General features: G+C 38.3%; 1 protein-coding gene across 3 annotated transcripts in view; it reads right to left on the reverse strand.

The window, feature by feature from the left end:
• Positions 1-12,157, reverse strand: part of gpc6a (glypican 6a) — a 153,545-nt gene that overhangs the window by 109,951 nt on the left and 31,437 nt on the right. The gene's annotated exons all lie outside the window — the stretch shown is intronic.

Here is a 12,157-nt window from a genome sequence, read left to right on the forward strand (position 1 = left end):
TTTACTGAAATTGACCAAGAGATACACAGTATTTATATTCTTTACTCTAAATTAAATATTCTAAATATTTCAGGAAGTGGATTTCTGATTTTCCATAAGCCACAATCATTACCTTTAAAATAAAAAAATGCTTTAAATATTTGAGTTTATAGGAGAGACTACCTTTTTGAGTTAAATGACAAAACAATGACGTTTTAATGAAGCTTATGCGTAAGTTCAATAATGAACATCTGTATTGACTCATCTGTCTGCTCTCCCAGATGTTTGGCTGCTAGTCTAGTGACTTCCACTTTCTCACACTGTAAAACTCAATGCTGACATCACTGCCGTAGTCCAATCAGCCTCCACTCTATGCACTTTAAATCGTAACTGCTCATCCTTCATTCTGTCATGCAGACTCCTCATCTCTACCTCACGCAAGCCTCCATTTTATTTTCACCATTACTAGCGTGTAGACTGCAGGCGGTCCTGCCCTAATTCCTGTCACCACTGGGATTCAGTTCTGCTGTGATGGGCCATCGGAATCTAATCACCAAATAGCGTAACTGAATTCTGTATATCAATAAATCAAGTTTAATTCCTTTTAATGATCTCTCCTTATTGAAACAATATTTTACATATGTGTATGGATGTGTGCCACTTCTCCCACGCAGAGTGGAGCAGACCACCCAACTCTGGCGACACAAAACGAGAGTACTTATCCGAACAACCTTTAAATGTAACACTGCGCTGATTCTTTGATTTATTACAATGATAAACATCAGAATGTAATATTTCAACGTCCACACTACAGTGAACTTTAAACCTTCCTGCTGGGCACGAGAGACACCGCATAAAGCACAAAACTTTTCCCATTATCATCTGCCTCAGTCACAGCCCTCTCCAGCAAGGACTCTGTCTCCCTGCACGAGGTACAGAGCCTTTTCTTGGCTCAAGCAAATGCTACAAAACATTCACAGCAGCTAGTTGGCTTGTTTTCAAAGTTAATGAGGCTTGAAGAGTTTTAGGAATGAGAAAAGTAGAGCACATTCTCACACTTCAGTTTTCCAGTGAGAAATGGACACTGTTCTTTTTATACACAAGGTCGTACTTCAGATTTAATGAGACACTGCGTGCATATTTGGGTACCGAAATAAATGCTGTAAGGCAGAAACATGAAGCCAAGAGAAATTTAAGAGCTACATTTAATATTAATAAAGGGTGTTCCCGACCTTTTGCTCAATGCACGCTGAGATATTCTTCGGTTTGCACAACACTCAGCAGAATGAGAGGATATAGAAAATAAACAGTTTGAAAGAATGTTTACATTTGGATGCTACACTTGAATTCTGCAATGATCTGCCGAACGTTGTTGAAATTGTCATCCTTTTTTTTTTTTTTTTACATCTATTGTTATATACTGTTATTCATATTTAGTTTCAAGTATATATTAAACTCTCATTATGAACTTGAATTAAGACAAAGCCCTGAAAGCGACCCTCGTAACCTGACGTAGCAATCTACCTCAAATAAACAGTTATTTAGCCCTTTACTTTTCCTTGTCAGTTACACTTGCTGAAACACCCGTCTCCTTTAACTGCAGCTTGCCTCTTGTCCTCCACCCAGTCTCTTGGTTATGAGCCCTAGAGAACAAAGAGCTCGTAACCAACCACTGCTTGTCGCTCTTTTGTTCCTTGTCTTCATTAAATGTCTTGTGTTCAGCATTTTCACTGCCTGCTGATTTGCCTTCTGGCCCCGTTGATGCTTGAAGAATGTTCTAACACTGAATTTACGCCAAATGTCTAAATTGTGACAAAAGTGAAAAAGAAAAACAAGGAAGGGGTGAAAAAAGACCTAAATGGATTAAAGACAACACTCCTTACTATATGACAAATCCTGGATACTGAAAGGTACAAATGACAGGATCAAGAAAAGGTTTGTTAAATCCTGTAACAGAGCCCCATAAATCAGCGCTTGTGTGTTTCTGAAAGCCCAATGAAAAGCCTAGCCTTGCATTGAAACCAAAAGATAAATGTTCTAGGCCTGACTGACACACCTGCAGAGTTGTGGGTTTAAGATTGTTTTCCTGTTGAATACTTAGCCGAATCGCTGTTCACCTGACATCCCAGAGCTCAGAGCAAGCTGTCAGCACGGAAAGATAAAAAACGGTTGTTTTGAAAGAAAAGAACTGGAATGGAATTAGTGCTACTTTATCCTGGTAAACACAGTTCTGGGATGGAGAGAGCCAAAAACACATGGCTCCAGAGCCCAGGTTTCAGTGCTCTCAGTGGGAAACAGGAAGAACTGGGAAGAGAAGTCTTAGATGGAGTGTTGTTACAAAGGTCTGACTTTGGTGAGCTATCTCTGCTGACCATATTCTCCCAGCCCCTGATCATCCTGAAAACTCGAGTTGAGGCTCGAGAGAGGTGATGACGTCTGGCAAGTTGTCTAAAGACTGCATACTGGGGGTGCATGGAGTTATTACCCGACTTAGGTAGCTGCTTCTAGTCTCTGCTTGAGGCTAACACCTCAAGGTTACATACACAAATCTCACAATTAACTGTCAGCATTTGGGTACAGGGTGCAAGATGTATATATCTTATATGCCTTATCACACTGCCTAATTTTTTAAACTGTCAGCAACCCACTGTTTTAAACTGAAAATGCAAGTAATACAATCCAGAAAGTATTATAAATTTTGATGCTAGCTGAGGTATCCTTCATTTTGGTAAGATAAGGCATCATGACTAAAAAGTCAATTCATTACTTTTTCAAGACACTGCAGTACTTTTGAGTAATGAATTTAATGCTATTAATAACTACAATATAAATGTATTTTTAAAAAGAAAATAACACATCATAAGCAGCATTAGACTGCACTGGATCCGAAAGTATAAACTATAATTCTGGGAACATTCTTGTATTTTATTCCTAAAGCAAAAAGTAGTTACTAACTTAACTGCTTTCAGACTCAACTTTATATTTAACCACAATTAGCAAATCCACAGTTGTTTCACAGTTTATCACCTTTGCTGAGGCCGCCTCTGTATCTTCCAAGATCTGACACAGAGTTCAGCATTGAGAGGCACAGGATAAGTCAATAAGCAAAGCTTTAAAAAGCCTTGATTCTTTTCATGGACGATATTCATGCAATTTGAATAGCAAGGAGCAAATTGGCTGCACACACCATTACATTACTGTGACCCTGTGGATAAGCAGCTTTGTCTCAACCTGGCTGTTGGAGTGCCTCTCCCCATGAAAGCTTCCATGCAGAGCTTTGTCAGACTAATCCATCCTCCGGAGTGTTTCCTGCGTCTGACTGAGAACACTGAGGTTCTCAGACAGGAAAAAAAGTATATCATTTTAAAATGAAGGTTAACTTTTCTCTAGGCAAGATCGGGAACTACACTTCAGTTGTGGAATTCCAGTCAATCAACCTTCAGTGACACAGCCAGTGATGTTAGTCAGTGTATTATGTGAATATTACACTTGTAGTATGCAGTACGTCTAACATTTGTATGTATGATATGAGTGACTGCAAATCTTTTAACGCCTTAAGGGCATGCATGTGCACGAGTGAGTTTTAGGATCTGAGAATGAGGCAACATCAGAAAAACTGCACAAATATTTCAGAGGAAACAGACGACAGCATGTTCACATGTAGGACTTCTGTTTTGAGTTTGAAAATTTGCCTTCATAGTGTCAGTTGTTGGAATATATTAGAATATGTTGCAGGGCTATACGACCTAGATAGAAACTGATTTTCTTATAATTTCCTATAAAGTCTAAATGACTGTTTTGGTCATTTTTTTAAGATGGGAAATATTTCTTTAATATTTCCCATTTGTACCATTTAGTTGTGCTCAGATTGAAATGAGCCAAGAAACGAGTAATTTTCATTTCATCAGCTGAATGGAACCTAAAGCATTAATTCAGTTAAATCAATAAACAATCACCAAAATAAGCACTTCAGGCAAACAGGCAAAAAGATTCAATTTCAAACAGGTTGGGGTTCACCGTCCAATAATGGGACGTTTTCCATCTTCTAAGGTCAAAGTCTGCAAAAAGATTTTTCTACTCTTCAAACACCTGAATAAGACGAACTGGTAAAAGCCATTTTTACATTCAACAGTTTTTCTATTGTGCATAAAAACGGCCTTGAAGCAAGCGCTTTGGCTACTAGCCATTTTTTCTTTTCGAATAATATAAATTATTATTAATATATTGTTACACCACCACATCAATCACACATTATAGACAAATATAAAAAAGTATATAAGGATAATAAAAAATGGTTCAATCAGCAATGCAGAAAAAAAATCAGCCTTTCTTTTTAGCTCTCCTGATGTCAACTCGCTCTTACTGCAATCTATGCATATGGCATGACATGCCAATTACTCACTGTCACATCTCAAGTGGATGCTGAACTAAAATTATACCAACCTCAGAGTCCCCATATTCACTCGAATTTAAATGATGCATGGAAATCAAAAGGAGATGAAACCATAGGAATCTATGAGGGAAGCATATCAGCAACTTTGCAGGAGGGGGGTAACATTTTTCATCTGTCGCAGCAGACGGCATGATCTCAGCTGTAGTCGGAGCAAACTCAATATCCTTAGGATAGGATTTTTCGTAAGTGAGTTTTCACAGTGTATGTGTTTCAATATGTGACACAAAGTTTAAATTTAATAAATATATTGAAAAGAAGAATCACATTGCACCACACCTATGGATTTCCTCCTCTTTTTTGCTATAGCAGCTTGTGGGAAAGGCATGCCTCTCATAGCCTCTCCTTGAAGCTCACCAGTGGGAGAGACTTAACAGTGTCCAGACCATGCAGAGCCATCCATCCTGAAGTGCAAAAGTGACACAGGGCTGCAGCCTGTGCCAGATGATGGAGGCTGCCACCAACTCCCAGCTAAAGCACTGCTGGACAGACCCCATTCACTCAGTCCTCGGAGATTTACCGTCTTCCTGACATTCACTTAGGATAACACAGGGACACCAAAACAGAGGTTATTTATTTATGAATACTTCCAGGAACCGTGTGCCCTCATGGTTTTAGATTTCATTAGAAATGGGCATGCAATGGAAACAGGGGTTTCAACTTTAGGGGTTAAATCAATGTATGGCCTGTCCTCACCAGCGTTCTGCTCTGTGTAATTTAGTGTCATCTCCGGTGTAATGAAGGTCTTGTACCATCCGATGCTTACCAAGTCCTGGAGTGTCCTTTGTGTCCCATGCATTTGTTTTATGTTCTGTTTAGTGTGTCCTCTACTAGGAGATGTAGCGCTCGGAGTACAGTCATGGTGTCTTTGATTTGTCCATTTTAATCCAATAAAGTTTTCTTTGGAGCAGTTTTTTGTTAATCCAGGGTGTGAGGTGCCGTTATGTTCGATAAGTAACGCTATAATACATCTATATTTTATTATTTAATTTTCTCTGTATTATTTTGGGCTCTAACCTTATAATATAAAACGCATTAAGACGACTGTTGTGATTTATAAATACAATAGAATTGAATCTTATAATTGACATTTCATTTGAAACTAAATTACAAATCATCATTATTCTGGATTAACTCCTGTTTACAGTGCATATAGCAACCCCTGTAAAAACGTTACTTTAAGCCTAGTTGACCATGTCATCTGTAGACAAATTATATATTCAAAAGAATTTAAAATAATTATTACATTTTTATCCATTATCCATTACAAATTGCAAATTGTTTTTATTTTAAAAATATCTGCAAGATGTGCAATTATATATCAAATGATATGTGAATGTATGTGCTGTAAATTTCTTTAGTAAGAGCATACAGAGAGTTCACACACTTATGTCTGTTAAATGAACACGCAGTTAGCCAAACTCAGTCAGCGTTTAGTGTGAAAATCTGGTGCAAGATCAAAGTGCAAAATCTTACCAGAATTTTGCAGTGTGCATGAAGTATAACCTCCTTTTTAAATTCATTCAGTGTTTAAATTAATAATGCCGGATGTTATATTATGCACAAAGCATAATGGGAATTACAAATCAGTCCACAAACTCAAATACTCAGTTTGCAACAATGGAGCCTATGTAATTACATGTGTTCAAGCTATCACTTAAAATTATAGAAGCAAAACAGGAGATTATAACTTGTCAAACTGTGGATATTAAGGATCTTTAGGTAAACTTGCTGTCTTTAAAAAATATGATGCTTTTAATGACAAAACTGCTGATTAGAATTCTAGTTCATAACTTCAGAGCTGAAGTGGGGGGATAGCATAATGAGGACCTTTGAGATCCTGTTTTGATGTAACTATTTGATGTCAGCAATGAACGGTGGGCATTTTCAAAGTTTCACTTGCTAAGTACTTCAATGAATGTCAAACATAAATAATAAATGTAAAAGAATCTAAGTTTGTGATGTCTGGGAGAGTTAGCAGAGGTTTTATAAATCCATGAATGGTATCAAACCTCTGGTTAGGATACAATGGCTTTAAATTCAGCTCAGAACAGGCGTAGCGCTGTGGGGGGGTTTCTCTGTAGAGGGGGAACTATGCAGTGGAAATTGATGAACCACCTGAAAAATGCTTTGCTGTTAACATTATGCATTAAATGCATACAGATTAAAAAGGCACATTCTTTAAAGAGGAATCAATAGCACTGAGGACCCCAAGTATCCTTTGTTAAAGGGAGATGCAAAGAGAAGATGCTGTGAAGAAGTGCAGGACACACCATCAGTGTCGTTCTCTTTGAACAAATCCCCCAATGTCATAGCAATGCAGTAAATACACAAAATATTATCTTTTGTCTAAGTTGTTGACATAACGTCTTATTTAAAGGATAAGTAGAGTGTGCTATTTGTTCACTTGAAACCCAACCATTTGTATCTCAAGCTTTAAATCCATTTCTCGACTGGCCCCAATTTAAATTTTAATGCAGCCCAACATGCATTCACAAAACTTAATTGAAGGTGAATTTGTGTGTGAGACTATTAAGACAAAAAGTTACTATATGTTGGTTCACAGGCCTCCACCTTTCACTCTGATTTTGAAGTGCAGTGACTCATCCTCTGGTTTCTCATCAGAGCTTGTTTTTCTACTCAATGTTTCAAGGGGGGCCACAACATCATATGCGAGGCTACTGTGCTGACTACAAGGAGCACCTTCTATTGGCTCCCACCTCATTCATCCCTGCGTGCGTTCTGTGATTCACAAACAACTCCAATGCACTAAACAAGTCGTGTAAAAACTATCAAGATTTAACTCAAGTAGCCTAGAAAAGCTGTCAGCTGTTCGGCTCATCTGCCTGTACAAAAAGACGGATTTTTGTAATTTATGTTATGTCTGAGCCACTTCATGTGTAAATAAAATAAAGAGAATAAAGACAAAATCTCTAAAATGCAATAAGTCCAGTTGTGCTTTCTCCCCATCTGCCAGCTTACACAGTCCAGTAGAAGCCTGTGAATTTGTAAAGATGACAGATTAGAGAGAATAGGGTGCTGTGTTCAAGTCAGTCTTGGTTTAAGTCGGCTGTGAATACGTGATTGTTGAAGAGAATGAGGGACACAACACCTCTCAGTGTTGAGCAGAGATCTACTGAGGCAGGATCAAAGAACTCAGTCAACCAGGGCACTGCTCAATGCAGACTGTAGTCAACCAACCACACGCTCTAATCTCTTGCTCAGGTCTTGTGAGAGAACAGAAAAGTATCAACCAAACTGAATTTAATGAGCATCTACCGTACAACTAGAGCAAATAGTAAACAGAAAGGTAGAGACAGATATCTCAAACTTCTCTCCAGTTCTGCCTTTTAAACTCCTCCAGAACTACCAATCATTATTTTGACATAATGCTCAATTACACTTGTATAAAAAGGAGAACAAGAAATCTGAGTTAATGTAATCTTTCAGCGATAAAGCGGTGGCATACTTTGTAATTTTACCATATGAAAGTTGAAATACTGTAGCTCCAAGCAAAGAACAGGAACAAAATGACAGATTAAATTCTTATGAAGCCAGGAACTTTTTCTGCACCTTACAGCTGCTGATATGAAAATTTGAGATTAAATTCTTATCATACCGTTGACCCTCTGAAGTGTAAGTCATTGTGAGTCACAGAGATAGTTGAAACGTCCTGGATCTAACCTCAACAAAGAATGTAAATATATTTTTGATGCATGTCGGGTAAAATGATTATTTACTTTGTGATTACTTTGCATAAAGAAATATTTAAAAATAAATAAATAAATACTGTGTTTACCTAAGGGTAAGAGGTCGTTTAAAGTTAGGGAGTTGGGGTTTAGGTTGTATATTCTATTTGGCATTTGGTAATTGACACTTATAAATAAATAAAAAATAAAAAACAAAGCATAATTACAAATACATACAGAATTAAATCAGATAAATCTTTTGGTAAGTCACACCACACTACACTGATCTCATTCTCAGTCTCACAGCAATCAAATTCACAGATTCCAAAGCCAAACAATGAATCAGTTTCATTGTCACGTTGTTACATCTTCCAATTTTACATGAATCTCTTTAGGCAAAGTAAACACAGCTTCACAAAAAAGCATTATACGGACAAGTGATTTGTGTCCCACAAGTATACAATGTGGGCATTGCTCTAGAGGTAGTGTGTGTGTGTTCCTGAAACTTGGATCCTCTACCAATGGGCTGGGAGTTTGAGGGGTAAGGACAGTATCTTAGATGTTCCCAGGACTGCACTGTTCTGCACAGAAACTGCCTGGAATCTGTTGGGGTCTCAGCTCCTAATGCTCATTTTACCACCTGTACTATTTTAAACTTTACTATCCGCATCTGTTATAGTTGTTCATTTAGCCCCTGCTACGTCTCTATTTTCTTGCCACCTGTATCACAGTGGTCTCCTGCTCCTGTATGCGTTGATGGTACATCCCTTTTATGAGTTCTTCCTTCAGTTCCTCATCACTGTCTGTCTTCAACTGCCTGAGGGAATCTTGGAATAGCTCATCTCGAGGTGCCATCTTCCTGATGTATTCATGGATGTTCCGTGTTTCATCCTGGATTGTGGCTCTGACACTCATTAATACTCGCCATCCTGCTTTCCATTGCTCGTAGAGCCTGAGGGTTCTGGAACTTTGTTGCAGACCCTCATGTATTGTGAGGAGTTTTCATGTCTTGACATCAGTGGTATCTGTCTCCTCCTGTGGTCAGCTTATTATTCCAGCTGGGTATCTGATGACAGGTAGGACAAATGTATTGATGGCTTGGATCTTATTCCTAATGTTCAACTGGTTTCTCAGTACCTGTCTTACATTCTAGAGGTTGGCCTGTGGGATACCAAGGTACTGGCCAGCTATTCTTTATATCTGCTATTTTGCCATCTGGTAGCTCCACCCCTTCAGTCTGGATCACTTTCCCTCTCTTTCTTGTGTGTGTGTGTGTGTGTGTGTGTGTGTGTGTGTGTGTGTGTGTGTGTGTGTGTGGAGCACTTTCAATCTCAAATCACTTGACTGAGCATGAGGCACCTTTTATCATGGTTCATCCTCAGCAATTAATCTTTAACAGATGCGATGCAATTCTCTCCCTCTCTGCCTGTTTCATACACAGAGTCTCTTTCTCTGTATTTCAGTGTCTCTCCAGCTTTTGCGCTCACACATAAATACTGCAAATATTTATCACATTTTGTGTGCCTAATTCAAGTTACCTTAGGGCACGTACTAGGCTAAACAGAGAACACTAATAATTTCAGAGAATTATAAAAGTACATTTTTGTGTGGGGAAAAAAATGGAGATTTGCATTATGCACTGCAAAACTGGTTGTGAGGTTCCTTTCTTACAGCCTGTTCTTTGTCTTGGACTGGAATATTACTGAACTCCAAATCTCTCTGGGAGAATATATGGCATACTGAGAGATGGGGTAAAAGGGTCCTCAGCCGGATTATTGGACTTGCAGAATACCCAAGCCTAAATTCTAGTGTGCAACAGTCATTCATGGCAGCAGGATTGCTCAATAATGCATCAAAACCCACAGGCCTCCAGGGGAAGCAGTCAGTAATCAAAAAGTAAGTTAAGGTTTTCATAATAGGGCCCTATAAATAACTGAGGACAGAAATGAGGGCATGTAAAATTGATGAGGGATGATTCAAACCCCACGAGGTGGATGGAGCTTAACGCAAGGAGAAGGGATGCGATGTTGAGTGGCCCGGTGATACGGGCATATGTAGAAGGTGGAATTGCACGAGTGATTTGTGTCCCGAGTGTTACCACATAAACGCACAGATATACAATATGGACACTGCTCTAGAGGCAACGTCTCTGAAATGGTGCTATTAATGTAGAAATACGCCCCTGCCTTCAAACTATTCTACTGAACATTTAAAACAGCCTAGCAACAATTTCATAACCTGTGGCTACCTATTAAGCTTTTACAGAAGAAGAACTCTGCTGCACATTTATATTATTTAATCAAAACCAAGACTGCGGTTCAGAAATTACATACATTTTCAAAAAAGCTTCAATATGAGCCAACAAAACTGTGAATTACAAGTTTTTTTTAAATGTGGGAATTCATTTTCATATATTTGTGCTCTCTAGAACTGATGTGAGTGTGTGATTCAAAGAAAACGACATAGTACAACAGTCTGATATCTTGTCAATATGCAACGGTAAAGAGTGAAGGTTTGTCCTAAATGAGCACTTGCAGAAAAAAGATATCATCAGACAACTAATTTGACCTTTTTTAAACTTTTAGTTGGGATAAACAGTAATAGTTGATATGACCCACTGATAGCGGTGTTTGTCATTTTAACAGGTAAAACTGCAATTTGATTGTCTATAATTTATACACATAAGTAGTGCCCTTTATCTAAATTGTGCATTTGAGCATTGAAAACAATCTCTTATCAGGCCTTCAGTCTTTGTCTAAAAATTATACAAATAAGCTGATTTTGCCAGTTAAAACAATATAACTGAATTTCTACTGTGCTGTTGTTCCAAGGACATGCAGGTATTGTCCTCAGTTGACTGCCAACCTGTCAGATGGCTCATTTAACATTTGGCAGTAACAAATTTGAAAGAAACCACCATTGATGTTTTTGGCCAGTAAAACATTGATTTCTCGCTTCTTCCAGCTATACTCACTACACAGTTTTCCGTTTGTATCACACAGGGAGGATTTTAGACATGTATTCAGCCAAGGATGACAAAAATGCCCTAACTCAAGATTCATTAGTGTCTATATTTTATACCGATGGTCCTTCGTTTCCTCTTCAACCTGCATAAAGAAATGGCATGCAGACTTACAGAATTTTTGTTTATATAATAGAATAATAGAAAGTTAAATTAAGCAATCATTTCATTTTTGAAAAGATTTATATTCAAGGATGTTTATACGGGCTAAGATGGAGTGTACACAATAGCTTTTCTTTTTTTCCCAGAAAGCCAGCATAGTTTTTCAGTTGTTCACAACTGCATCGCCTCATACTTATACAATGCTAAAAACGCCAGGCACTTGAGGCAGTGAGCTTCTAATCTGCAATGAGGAATGCATGGTCAGCTGTTCACCCCACCCCCCAAAGCTAAAGAGGTTCATCTCTGGGTAAAACACTGTTTGTCACAGTCCCTTCTTTACACAGCCATCCATTTACAGAGGCTGATTGGACCAATAACACACCAGGCAACTACCACATTTTACTTGTACAAGTGCTAACAACAGCGGAGAAAGTTAATCCTGCTGGTTTTTGAGTATCCGAGCTAATGGAATTTTAAATACAGTCTAAGAATTGTTTTAATACTTGGATAAAAATCCTTTGCAGTCATTTAATCCCTAAAGTCTAGAGCCCTTGGACACCCTTGGTTTCCTCTCTTCAGATGCTCTGTTAGGCCTTTACTGCAGCTGCCTTCAGTTGCTGCAGGTTTGTGGGACTCTCTGCATTCAGTTTGGTCTTTAGTAACTGAAAAGCATCGTCTGTTGAGTTAAGATCAGCTAACTGGCTTGGCCATTGAAGACTATCCCATTTCACTTCCTTGAGAAAGACAGTGTTGTTTATGCAGCTTGCTTTGGGTCATTCGGGTCATTATCCATTTGTAGCATGAAATGCTATCCACTCAGTTTTGCAGCAATTGGCTGAATCTTTGCAGCGAGTATAGCTCTGTACACTTTTACACAATTAATCCTGCTACTTCTATTAGCAGTTATATTATCAA

This window comes from Oreochromis aureus, linkage group 1 (assembly GCF_013358895.1).
Source record: "Oreochromis aureus strain Israel breed Guangdong linkage group 1, ZZ_aureus, whole genome shotgun sequence".
NCBI lineage: Eukaryota > Metazoa > Chordata > Actinopteri > Cichliformes > Cichlidae > Oreochromis > Oreochromis aureus.